This window comes from Lepus europaeus, unplaced genomic scaffold, assembly GCF_033115175.1.
Source record: "Lepus europaeus isolate LE1 unplaced genomic scaffold, mLepTim1.pri SCAFFOLD_29, whole genome shotgun sequence".
Taxonomy (NCBI): Eukaryota; Metazoa; Chordata; class Mammalia; order Lagomorpha; family Leporidae; genus Lepus; species Lepus europaeus.
Genome location: NW_026909167.1, coordinates 8,081,525 through 8,095,411, shown reverse-complemented (window position 1 = coordinate 8,095,411; position 13,887 = coordinate 8,081,525). Strand labels below are relative to the sequence as shown.

Genomic DNA, 13,887 nt, shown 5'->3' with positions numbered 1-13,887 from the left:
AATAGGGGTGTGAACCAATGGATAAATGATTATGTCTCTCTCTCTTTGTAACTCTGCCTTTCAAATAAATATTTTTAATTTTTTAAAAAATTTAACAAATGGCCCTAAATATTCTGACTCATCTTGACATGTAACAGGATCCAAGAAAGTTGCTGCTGACTTTATGTAGTGCCTCCTCAATCCATTCTATAAGAAAAAAAAATATGTATTTCTTTTGCTATCCAAGCACTCAAATCTAAAAGAAACAATATTACCCAGTACAGCTCTATTTAAGGCTGCTCCTGCACTGAAGAAAAGTAAAGGAGCAAGGGGCCCAAACCCTGTGTGGCAGGCTGGCAGTCCCCTCCTCTCTCTGCATCTGAGTTTCTGGTTAGAGATGGAGACAAAGGCAACTCCAGATACTGCAGTGGTACACAAACAGCCTCAATCACAGACACGCCTTGTGCATGTGCAACAATACATTGAACAAAAAGGAAAGGATGTGAATGGACATAGCTAAGAATTTCCCCACTCTGCTGATCATGATCTCAAGGATGTCCAGGCCAGAATTCCATTTCACTTTGGAAAACACACTCCATAAAGTTTTCTCCACCTGGGTGTATTCTTCTGTGAGGAATCTGTCTTCCTGTGAGAGAGGGCACCACCACAGACTGAGAACCAGTCAAAAAGCAGAGTGATGGCTTTAATTCTCAGAGGTGAATGGACTACCACAACTATGAATTCTGCCTTAAAAAATAAGCCTCCTTCTGCTCTATGAATCTGATATAGGTTTGGGCTAAAATGAGAAACACAGAGACCAGCTGGGTCTGTTAGGTGAGAAGAAAGGAAGCTTGATTTCCAGTTGTTACTTTGTAGCATGTTAGTCTTAAGAGGATTTCATTTTCCACTTCTATTTGAAGAAATGGAAAGGTAGAATCAGTGCCAGCCTAACACATGGCAGCTTTAGCCACTGATGACATCACAGCTTGCTACCCAAAAGTGGCAGCCAAAATAAACTCAACAAATGAGAACCAAAATAAAACAGAAGAGTCTAACAATACCAACAGTTGTTCAGCAGATATCACCAAGATCATGACACACAAGTCATCAGAAGGATAAAGGGTGGGTCTGGCTTTGTGGTACAGTGGATTAAGCCACCACAAAATAAAATGCTGGGATCCAATATGTGTGTCCACCCTTTAAAAAAGATTGATTTATTTGAAGGTCGGAGTTTTGGGGGCCAGTGCTGTGGCATAGCTGGTTGAGGCATCCCTGCATCCCATATGGTCCCTGGTTCCGGTCTTGGCTGCTCCACTTCCAATCCAGCTGCCTGCTAATGTGCTTTGGAAAGTGACACAGTATGGCCTAAGTCCTTGGCCATTTGTCCACATGGAGATCTGGAAGAAGCTACTGGCTTCTGCCTTCAGATCAGCTCAGATCTGGCCATTGCAGCCATTTGGGAAGTGAACCAGCAGACTAAAGACCTCTCTATCTGTCTCTATATTTATCAGTAACTCTGTCAAATAAATAAAATAAATCTTAAAAAAAAAATGTCAGAGTTATAGAGAGGAGGGAGAGTCAGATGTGGATTAGCAGGTAAAGCTGCTGCCTGCAGTGCTGGCATCTGGTATAGGCACAAGTTCATGTCCTGGCTGCTCCACTTCTTAACCAATTCTCTGCTAGTGGCCCTGGAAAAGTAGAAGATGGTCCAATACCTGGGTCCTTGCCACCCAAGTGGGAGACCTGAATGAAACTCTTGGTGCCTGGCTTGGGCCTGGCCCAGTCTTGGCCATTGCAGCCATCTAGGGAGTAGACCAGCAGATGGAAAATCTCTTTCTCATTCTCTCCCTTTCTCTATCTCTGCCTTGCAAATAAATAAATAAATGCTATAAAAGAGAGAGATCTTCCATCTGACATGGCTGCAATGGCCAGGGCTGAAGCACACAGAAACCAGGAGCCAGGCACTTCATCTGGGTCTCCCACATGGGTTACAATGGCCCAAACACTTGAGTCATCCTCTGCTGCTTTTCTCAGGCCAACAGCAGGGAGCTAGGTTAGAAGTGGAGCAACTGGAACATGAACTGCTGCTCATCTGGGAAGCTGGTATTGCAGATGGTGGCTTTCCCCATTGTGCCACAATGTCAGCCCCATGAGTGCCAGTTTGAGTCACAGCTGTTCCACTTCTGATCCAGCTCCCTGCTAACACAACTGGGGAAGCAGAAACAGATGGCACAAGTACTTGGGTCCTTGCACCAATGTGGAACACTGGGTTGGACTTCCAGGCTGAGTCAGCATTATTCATTGCAGTCTCTTGAGTGAACCAGCAGATGCAAGATCCCCATCCTTCTGTCTCTGCCTCTTTCTCTGTAACTCTGCTTTAAAATAAAATTTTTAAATCTTAATAAAATAAAGAGAAAGTGTGAGAGAGTAGCCACAGTAAAGTAACAGAGCAAAGCTACAGTTGTGCTGTCCCTCAGCAGCCTTCTGCCTCAAGTGGGAAGTCTCTGGCTTACAGACACTGACATAAGACACATTCACAACACATTTCAAAACAAAAGATGAGAGGTTTACAAGGCACATTGATTTTATGATGACTTTCATTCAATAGGTACACTGGGTTTAGGTATATGCCTTTTGTGCAGCCAAGTTAACCCAGGGACTAATTCAAAGAGAAACATTGAGGAAGATGTGCTGCCAGGGGAGAGAATTGCAATGTCCCATTGCTCTTATAGCATCATAAAGAGAATGAAAAGGGCTACTTATGTCTATGGTTATAAGAAGGACAAACACTTCAGAAACACTTCAGCACAAACACTTCAGAAGGGGGGAGCAAATTACAAATATAGTTATTTTAAGAAAATAAAATGAAGTAAATTTCAGAATATAATGTGGGGTAGAAAAACACCATCAGTTCACCAATTCGCACGGGATCCAGGAAAACTGCCCTGCCTACTCATAAACCAAATGTTTCAAAACACATTTTCTGATTAAATTCAGAAGATTACAGGAATCAGCACTCTGGGTGTTCAAATGCCAAATTAAGTTTTAGTTTCCACTATGGGCAGATGTAGCCAACTACTCAGATCATGAGAAAAACTTTTCCATAAGAAGGAACATGAAATATTCAGTCACACAGAATAACTATGCTTAGTGCTCAAAGTGAACCCCAGGATAAGCACCCAGAAAACCTGTTAGGTCTTGGGGCCAGCTCCATGGTGTAGCATGTAAAAATTTATTTATTTAAAAGGCAGAGTTACAGAGAGGCAGGGCACAGAGAGAGGTCTTCCATGCACTGATTCACTCTGAAAATGGCTGCAACGGCCAGAGCTGGATCTATCTGAAGCCAGGAGCCAGAAGCTTCTGTCAGGTCTCCCATGCAGTGCAGAACCCAAAAACTTGGGCAATCTTCCACTGCTTTCCCAGGCCACGGCAGGAAGCTGGATCTCAAACAAGCACCCATAAGGGATGCCAGCACTGTAGGTGGCAGCCTCACCTGCCATGTCACAGTGCCAGCCCTCAAAATAAACCTATTTTAAAAAGCATTTTAAATGAGGGATGGGAGAGAGTTTGTTTATCCAAAGCAAGGATGACATAACATAACATAACTACTACACAGAAGGAGCTCCTGGCTCCTGGCTTTGGATCGGCACAGCTCCGACCACTGTAGCCAATTGGGGAGTGAACCAGCAGATGAAGACTTATCTCTCTCTGCCTCTCCTCTCTGTAGCTCTGACTTTCAAGTAAAATAAATAAATCTTTTAAAAAAATAAGGTAACTACTAGTACTCATTAACTTAAAAAATATAGAAATTTAATGAAACTCAAAATATAACCAAAATCATCATCTAGTACAAATTATAATCTTTATTCTGAATCATATTAGACAAAATTTAACCCCTCTCCCCCTTTGAAAAATGCACATGGGACTGGTGTAGTAGGTTAAGCAGACTCTGGCAGTGCCAGCACCCCACATGGGCACTGGTTCAAGACCTGGCTGCTCCATTTCCAATATAGCTCCCTAATTCACCTGGGAAAGCAAAGGATGATGGCCCAAGTGTTTGGGCCCCTGAAATCAAGTGTGAGAACCAGAAGAAGCTCCTAGCTTCTCGTTTTAGCCTGGCCCAGCCCAAGTCACTGTGGCCATTTGAGGAGTGAATCAATGGATGGAAGACCTCTCTCTGTCTCTCCATCTCTCTGTAAATCTGCTGTTCAAGTAAATAAAATGAATAAAAAAAAAAAACCTATACAATGTAGTATTTTGGTTATTCCCTCATACAAGGAAAGCTCAGATAAACTGTAGATGAATCCTCCTGGCTTGATGCAATTCAGAAGGAGGATTGCTTCTGCCACCCTGTGCTAGACATCAATGAGAGTTATTAATGGGAAGATGAGTGGACACATCAGACAGCTTCCTCACATGGCATCTTTTCTTAAAGACATCACTGCTACATTATCAGATTATGTCTCTCATATGAAACATGTCTCTCCTAAAAATTTTAAAGAACTTGCCGGAAACTTATAGCAGAGCAGGGGATGATGTGCCAAGAACAGTGAGTTAGCCTGAGTAGTCCAGGAAGCCTGTTCTTGGCTGTTTTCAAGTTCGTATTAATGTACACACAACATAGTTGCTGAGAAAGTGTCTTACAGTTGCTTCCTGTGTGTGAAGCAACTCTTTTCAGCAGAAACACATAACTGCTTGTCCACTCACAAGCACTGTGATAGGGAGTACATGGGAGAAAAGGTCAAAAACACACTGGGTTTCAGAGGAAGAATGCTGTTACCCTAGCAACCTCTATCCAGGATTCCCTTTCTATTTTTACTTCCTAGGTAACCTCACTATGCTAAATGAGTTTCACAGATTAGTAATCTGGTGACAACAGGACTCTAACAGAATCTATGAATCACTGAGTTAATCAAGTGAAAACTTCATTATACTGAAAGTCTATAGCACTACTTTTCAGGGCCACATTGCTCTTTTTTTAAAAGATGTTTTATTTATTTATTTGAGAGGTAGAATTACAGATAGTGAGATGGATAGAGAGAAAGGTCTTCCTTCTGCTGGTTCACTCCCCAGTTGGCCAAAATGGCCAGAAGAGCTGCACTGATCTAAATCCAGGAGCCAGGAGCTTCTTCTGGGTCTCCCACATGGGTGTAGAGGCCCAAGGACTTGGTTCATCTTCTACTGCCTTCCCAGGCCATAGCAGAGAGCTGGGTCAGAGGAGCAGCTGGGACTGAAACTGGTGCCCATATGGGATGCTGGCACCACAGGCAGAGGATTAACCTACTGAGTTACAGTGCCAGCCCAAAGCCACATCTTTTACAGTACTGTGTGGGCATCTCTGTGCAGGGAGAGGGGCACATTTTCTCTTTTCTTCCTTACCCCTCTTCACATTAACACCTTGTACAAAGGCTTCCACAGACCAGTCATTTTGAAAATCTACCACTAATATCCTCTCATGTTTAAAATGTCATGGGGTTAAACACAGAACCCAGAATAAGAAAAGTAACTTGAATCTGGTGTTGTGTCTGAGCGGGTAAAACCATATGGGTGCCGGTTCAAGACCTGGCTGCTCCACTTCTGATCCAGCTCTCTGCTATTGGCCTGGGAAAGCAGTGGAAGATGGCCCAAGTGCTTGGGCCCCTGTGCCTGTGTGGGAGACCTGGAAGAAGGTCCTGGCTTCTGGCTTCAGATCCATGCAGTTCTGGCCATTGTGACCATCTGGGGAATGAACCAGCAGATGGGAGATCTCTCTCTATCTCTCTCTCTCTCTCTGTCTTTGCCTCTCTGTAACTCTGCCTTTCAAACAAATAAATAAATAATTAAAAAAAAAAAAAAGTAATGGGCCAGCGCCACGGCGCACTTGGTTAATCCTCTGCCTGCAGTGCCAGCATCCCATATGTGCACCAGATTCTGTCCCGGTTGCTCCACTTCCAGTCCAGCTCTCTGCTGTGGCCTGGAAGGGCAGTGGAGGGTGGCCCAAGTGCTTGGGCCCCTGCACCCACATGAGAGACCAGGAGGAATCACCTGGCTCCTGGCTTCGGATCAGCATAGTGCACCAGCCATAGTGGCCATTTGGGGGGTGAACCAACGGAAGGAAGACTTTCCTCTCTGTCTCTCTCTCTCACTGTCCAACTCTGCCTGTCAAATTAAAAAAAAAAATTAACTGGCCCTCTTAATTAAAACCATGTGGACTGTAAGATAATCAGCTCGGTGGAGCATTGAGTGACTGTAAAGAACTAGACAAGAAAAATTGATACTTTTCTGTATTTATGTTTTCGTAGCTCTCCACTATGAAAATCCAGATTGAAGTAGCTCATTATTAACTCACACGGTAGACTTGCATTAATTTCAGTTCACTACTCACTTTGCAAAGGGGTTAGCAGCAGGTAATAAAAGTTGACATCCCTAATAACATGAGAAGAAAGAAGGGTTGAAGACAGAAATCAAAAAGCAGGAAAATAAATCAGCTATGTTTCCATGGCCTCAAGCTCCAGATTGAAAAAGAGTCTGTTAATTAAACACGGAAGAGCGATCAATCCACAAAGCTACTGCACAAGCTTCACGTGCTGCTGGGAAAGTCAGCCAAACACAGAGCGCCCCAGCTGTCAGATGTGTCCACAGGGTCCAGCATGGGGGCCAGGAGCCAGACCCTACTCTGATCTTCCATCCCCACCTCTCCACTGCCTCAGGCTCCAGCTGAGGGCCACCGAGCCCCACCCAGCTGGAACTACCAGGGGATATAGCCAGAGGCCCAGCCACAAGGCATTCTCTGACCCACCCAAAGTGAGAACCCGGCTTATTTAAATATAGGGAATGGGACTCCTTCCTTCCCCTGCTCTCAACTGCCCTGCTTGTGCCATTGCTCATCCAGTGTACTTTAAGACTTTGAGCGAGGCAGCCCGTGGGACCGGCCAAGTGTTGGGAGACCGGGAAGCGGCAGTGGGAGACACAACACCTGGGCCCCAGCCTTGACTCTGCCGGAGAAGCTCCCAGGATCACTGAGAAGCAAGTGATTGAGGTCTGGGAGCCGCCACCCGCCATCCCACCCACCGCTCTCCCACACACGCATAGATGCCCCCTCCTGTTCTCCATACTTGCCGTGGAAAATCTCGGGAGCAGGTCCCCTTTCTTCAGGACACACGGGGAGCAAAGCGGGGAGTGTGGGACAGGAGTCGCTGGAACTTGGGACCCACGGTGGCAGATGCAGAGGCACAGAAGCGGCGGGCGGCAGGTCTGGGGCGTGTGCTCCCGAACTGCCTGCAACTGCACTTGCAGAGCAAGACTGCCCAGTGAATGCAGGAGAAGGAGCAGCGCGGCCTCTCAGGGCCCTCTCTGATCAGTAAATGAACTTCCGTTCCCAACTCCGAGCCACTTGGAAAGGCACGCGCATGCGCACGTTCTTCCGCATGCACACGCACAGGCGTTCAGAGCAGGAAAACGTTAGAGCACCGGGTGACTCTGGGAAATGGAGTCCAGGCCAGGGCATTCCTGGATAGACTTACTGGCCCTCTCCTAGGACTTCAGTGTGGGGTGGGCGGAGACAGGCTGGGAACCAGAGGGCATTTGCTTTTGTTTACATCCCGCCTTCCCTTCCTTCCCACCCCAGATCTCAAGGGTCAGCTGCTGTTCTTCCTTTCTTGAACAAAATCTTAAGAAGTGACAGCCACTGCTGCTGAGTCCCAAATCCCGGTTGCCTCACACACGCTGTTTCCCTCAGAAAAATCCTACTGGCTGCTTTATTCCTGGACAGCTTCTCTCAACTAATGAATGACAAGGATTTCAATGTAACTCTTAGCACAGGTGTACACAGCATAGTTTAACATCTAGATTTGAGAATACAATTTTTATTTGTGTCTTTTATTTGTGGTTCTTTTCAAAGCATTTTACACCACCCTCTAATTCACCAAGTACAAAAAAAAAAAAAAAAAAAAAAAAGAGAGAGAGAGAGAGAGAGAGCGAACTGGATACAGGACTAACATTGCCAAGTATCTTCTAGGGGCCAGATTACCAGAGTAAATGCCTTCCTTCGTATCAATTATACCTTAGGTTAATTCTGGAGACAGTATTCTCAATTTACAAAGAGAAAGCTGAGGTGGAAAGAGATTAGAATTAAATTTGCCCATGGAAGTATGGTAAAAAAGTCTAGGTTAAAGGCCAACCAAAGTGAAATATTGGTTTAAGAAATCTTTCGGGACCAGCACTGTGGCATAGTGGGCTAAGCCTCCTCCTTCAGCACCGACATTCTATATGGGAGCTGGTTGAAGTCCCTGTGCTCCACTTCCAATCCAGCTTTCTGGTCTAGCCTGGGAAAGCAGTAGAAGATGGCCCAAATGCCTGGGACCCTGCATCCACATCAGAGACCCAGAATTTCCTGGCTCCTGGCTTTGGATCAGCTTAACTATGGCTATTGCAGCCATTTGGGGAGTGAACAAGTGGATGGAAGACTTCTCTCTCTCTCTGCCTCTGCCTCTCTGTAACTCTGCCTTTCAAATAAAAAAAAAATCTTCTTTAAAAAAAGAAATATTTCTTTTATCTTGGGGCCCAGTTTCTAAAACCCAGATTTCTCAACTCTAAAATAAAAAGTGAGGAAGAGGAAGAGTATCTACAATCCTAATCTTCACTGTAGAGAAACACATAGGATCATAACTTCTCTAAAAAAGAAAGGAGATTCAAAGTTGCTATTGCTATATGGTTATTTTTCTCATGTTTAATATCAAGATAGCATATAAATATTATGCATTCTTAGGTATATGTGTGGTGTTTGATTTTTAAGATTTTAAGTAGAAATGTAAATGGAAGCAGGATGACATGGAGTTCTGTTTGTGATTACTTCTGTCAATTATAATTCATGGGATTAGAATTGCTGGATGAGGAATGCTTAAATGTATCTATTCATTTCACACTAATGTTTATTATTATTATTATAATTATTTGACAGGCAGAGTGAACAGTGAGAAAGAGAGAGACAGAAAGAAAGGTCTTCCTTTTGCCATTGGTTCACCCTCCAATGGCCGCCGCGGTAGGTGCGCTGTGGCTGGCGCACCACGCTGATCCGATGGCAGGAGCCAGGTGCTTCTCCTGGTCTCCCATGGGGTGCAGGGCCCAAGCACTTGGGCCATCCTCCACTGCATTCCCTGGCCACAGCAGAGAGCTGGCCTGGAAGAGGGGCAACCGGGACAGGATCGGTGCCCTGACCGGGACTAGAACCCGGTGTGCCGGCGCCGCAAGGTGGAGGATTAGCCTAGTGAGCCGCGGCGCCGGCCTTCACACTAATGTTTATTATGTCAGGAAATATTCTTTGTGTAGACTGCTTTTTCTTGCCAGAATGAAAATTCAGGAGGGCAAGAAACATGTTTGCTTTGACATTAAAACTCAGCATCTTGATAGAGTCATTCTTTTAGTTGAATGAATAAATGAGGCTATAAAAATTAAACAAATACAATCTCTTATCCCCAAGAACTACATAGTTGAAGAGACAATGAAATAGATATCTATTTGATGACTGCCACAATTAGAGAAATGTATAATTTGTTGCTCAGAGACAACTTTGATAATAAAAGAAACATATTAATAATGACACAGGGCTGAAATGTATAAACAGAAACCATCCAGGGCCAAGCAGGTTAAATGTTCACCCTAGCTTTGTAAGGCTTTCCATTCACTATTTAGTAAGCATTTACTGAGCATTCTTTTGTGTGGTGTGTTGAAAGAACTACCAGCCACATGATTTTCCTAGATATTGGAATAAGAGATCCTGAGCAATCAGAAAAGGTTGGGATGAACTAAGAGGCTTTTGACACAAAGGTAAGAAAAACAAAAAGCAGAGAGTTCAATTAAAAAATATATCAATGGTAATTTAGTAGGATCTGAACCAAGGTATGGTGGTAGTGGGAATGAAGAACAGGCAACAAATTACAGGGAGATCCAAAAGGCAGAAACAACAGGATTTCAGTGGTAGATGAGGCAGGAGGGAACTCACGTGTAAACCTTCATTTGGATTTTATTATTTAATGGACAAGGTGTTCTCAGTACATTCATGTTCATCAGTAATAAAAGGCTACCTCCAACTGACTTATAAACTTCCCCTAAATCCAGGACACAATCTCATGGGTAGCTACTTATCTATAAGCCTTATGTTGATCATCAAGCCAAATATTTTTAACTGCTACAATCTACAATGGTCCTCATTATGATGCAGTTACTTAGAAACTAAAACACATAATCCATGTCTATAAGAAAGGTCTAAATAAAAAAGTAAAATTCAGGGGCTGGTGTTGTGGCACAGCAGGTTAACTCCCAGGCCTGAAGTACCAGCATCTGATATGGGCCCCTGTTTGAGACCCTGCTGCTCCACATTCAATCCAGCTCTCTGGTATGGCCTGGGAAAGCAGTAGAGGATACTTGGTCCCCTGCACCCACATGGGAGACCCAGAGGAAGCTCCTGGCTGCTGGCTTCAAATCGGCACACCTCTGGCCATTGTGGCCAATTGGGGAGTGAACCATAATATGGAAGACCTTTCTCTCTGTGTAACTCTGATTTTCAAATACATAAATAAATGAATGAATAAATACACCCACAAAATCATGTAATTCAAAGCTAAATTTGGAATACCTCATTAATTCACAATTTATATATTTACCAACCTTAGGTAACTAAAGCACAATTAAGCAGAAAAGAAGTAAAAAAATTTTCCCTGGGGAGGGGCCAGCACTATGGCATAGTGGGTAAAGCTGCCACCTGCAGTGCCAGCATCCCATATGGGCATCGGTTCAAGTCCTGGCTGCTCCACTTCTGATCCAGCTCCCTGCTATGGCCTGGGAAAGCAGTAGAAGATGACCCAAGGCCTTGGGCCCCTGTACCCATGTGGGAGACCTGGAAGAGGCTCCTAGCTCCTGGCTTCAGATTGACACAGCTCCGGCCATTGCAGCCAATTGGGAATGAACCAACAGATGGAGGACCTTTCCCTCTCTTTCTTCCTCTCCTCTCTCTGTGTAACTACTTCAAATAAATAAACAAATCTTTAAAAAACAATTTCCTGGAATAACCAAAATACACATTATAAAGTCCATGTAAGGTGTCTAGCCACTGGCTCACCATCCTGACTCATAAAAACTCACTCTGTCCTGGCTACTCTGATACAAGTGGATGGACACAAAGCAGGAAATAAAGCAATAGGTTTGAGCAGTGAATAAACGGAAAGGGCTCCAACAACAATGCTGCAGAGCTCTGTGGCTCCTAACTGAATGTGATATGCAGGCAGGCATCTCCTTAATTTCTGCCATGCTCTCAGTTTTCATAGGACCATAGAACTGAGCACGACAATCAGAGCTTTCAAGGCCAAGATCAACAATTCACTTAGTGATAGTGGAGCACTGTTTCTTTGCTTCATGAGTACAACTAAACTTCCATACTTGATATGTCATCCCATTTGGATCCATTGGAACTGGAGAGCATATGGGGTCAGAGGGAGTAGAGGAGCAGGGTGTGTGAGGGTCTCATGGTGATGGTAGCTGTGCAGAGGGAGGGGTGGAGGAGGAGGAGAAGAGCAAGAGCCCCTAGCACTGTGGGAACGAGGAGCAGAGGATGAATGGAGACGGGGTGACTTGTCTGTATTATGCCTGGTACTCTCCTGGGTATAATTGATGCAACATGAATAATGTGAATATCATGATTACCCTAAAGGCAATTTCAGTCCTGGTGGATGGATGACAAGGACATAGATAATTAAAAACAATGTGAGAAAAGTTGTAGGTGCACAATACAATCACCTACATCATTTGTGGATGCCATGCCCATCAGGCAGAAACCACCAGGTTAAGGTCAGATCTCAGGGCTGGCATTGTGGTGTAGAGGGTAAAGCCACCCCCAGCAGTGCCAGCATCCCATATGGGCACTGGTTCAATTCTCAGCTGCTCCACTTCTGATCCAGCTCTCTGCTGTGGACTGGGAAAGCAGATGGCACCAGTCCTTGTGCCCCTGCACCCTCATGGGATGACCTGAAGGAACCTCCTGGCTCCTGGGTTCTGAGCAGTGCAGCTCTGGCTATAGCAGCCATCAATTGTGAAGTGAACCAGTGTAAAGAAGACCCCTTCTCTCTCTGCCTCTATCTCTGACTTTCAAATAAATAAATAAATAAATTTTTCTTTTAAAAAAGGGTCAGATCTCAGAGGTAGCAGAGCCCAGAAATGACACCATTGTATGAAATGAAAATAGGAAGATGGTAGGTAGAAGCTTGGTAACTGAAGCTGGGATCAGCACATGGATCTTGACTGGCAGGCTGTCAAACCAATCATTAACCTGGACAAGGCTGGGATCTCCCAACTTCTATCCTAGTGTCCATGTCTTTGCAGAGAGGCATAACCAAGAAAGAGAAAATCATCTCTGGCTTTGGCTGAGGGGACTGTGGGAGCTCCCCACATTTGAAGCCAGAATCTTTTTAACCCTGAGATTCCCTCTTTCATAGGAAGGCTCTTTTCTGGCCTTGTCTTCTTAGCATAAACCTCTCAAGCCACCAGACCTCCCATAGCCCCACATCACAGGGCACATGTGAATGTGAATGGCTGAATGAACAGAATCTTGAGGTATCATGTAAATGGAAGACTCATGAATCTATTCTCACCTTATGGGTGTACTTGAAGGGGAGAAAACTGAGGCAGAGGACTTTGGTCATGCTCAACCATAGAGTCCTCCTTACAAAGCAGAAAAAATAAATAGAAAATCCTGTTCACACTTCAGAAGTGCCCAGTCTCCCACCCCTGAGTACATGCTCTAGCAATGACAAATCCCCTAAGACCAGAGTTGGGCAGGCACTGTCTTGACAGTGTAGAAAACATTTGGGGAGGGAAAGCCCTGCCCCTCTAGAGCCCATTGGTCAAAGGGTCCAGCAGAAGACTCAGAGGCTTGCCGCATCACACATCTGCCCACAGAGTAGGATGCTCACAGAAGGCCTGAAGACGTGTTGTGAGCTGTGGCCTCGTGGTACTGGCTGCCGCTGTTGACACATCAGGGATGACTGGTGGCAGTGGTTTGAGCTAATCCTGCCTCTGCCTGGCCAGCACTGCAGTATGCATGGAGCGAGTCTGCTCCTGGACTGCCTGATGAGGCCAAGGGATGTGTGTAGACCTACAGTCAGAAGAAGTATGAAGCACTGGCCTCAAGGTTGGAAAGTTGCCATAGCAACAATATTTTCAGAAGTTGATGTGGCAGGGGTAGCCCTGCAAGGCAGTGTGGCCTCCTGACTGCATGCTCTTCCCCTTATGCTCCTCTGAACTTAGATGAGCCTGAATTGAGTGCAGCAACCTGGGTGGGTGATGCTGAGAGACCACCAGATGAGATTCTGGTTAATGTATGCAGGTTGTGGGTCATAATGACAACCGTATGTGCAATGTTGGGTGCTGTCCCATGTGTTCACCCACATGCCTAATATGAATGGGGGTCAGACAAAGGGAGAGTGGGCCATGGGATTTTCAAGAAGGACTTTGGTGATTGAAGATGAAAAGCTCATTAACAATTCTTGCTCAAAGATGCTAAAAATAATCAGATATCTAGATCATAGAACTTGGATAAATGTTCTCTCTCCAACTTGAAATTCCTTTCCTTTCCTTTCCTTTCCTTTCCTTTCCTTTCCTTTCCTTTCCTTTCCTTTCCTTTCCTTTCCTTTCTCTTCTTTTTTATTTGACAGGTAGAGTTATAGACAGTGAGAGAGAGAGACAGAGAGAAAGGTCATCCTTCTGTTGGTTCACTCCCTAAATGGCCACAATGGCCGGACCTGCACCAATCTGAAGCCAGGAGCCAGGTGCTTCTTCCTGGTCTCCCATGCAGGTTCAGGGCCCAAGCACTTAGGCCATCCTCCACTGCTTTCCCGGGCCACAGCAGAGCTGAACTGGAAGGGGAGCAGCTGGGACTAG

The 13,887-nt window shown here is 45.0% G+C and overlaps 1 protein-coding gene across 1 annotated transcript in view; it reads right to left on the bottom strand.

Annotated features, from left to right (window-relative positions):
- The window catches only part of LOC133754839 (zinc finger protein 717-like), a 48,959-nt gene extending 41,602 nt beyond the window's left edge, over positions 1-7,357 (bottom strand). Inside the window, exon 1 of the mRNA XM_062185224.1 lies at positions 7,078-7,357. The gene's annotated coding sequence lies outside the window, so the exon portion shown is untranslated. The remainder of the gene's footprint in view (positions 1-7,077) is intronic.
- Positions 7,358-13,887: the final 6,530 nt, after the last annotated feature.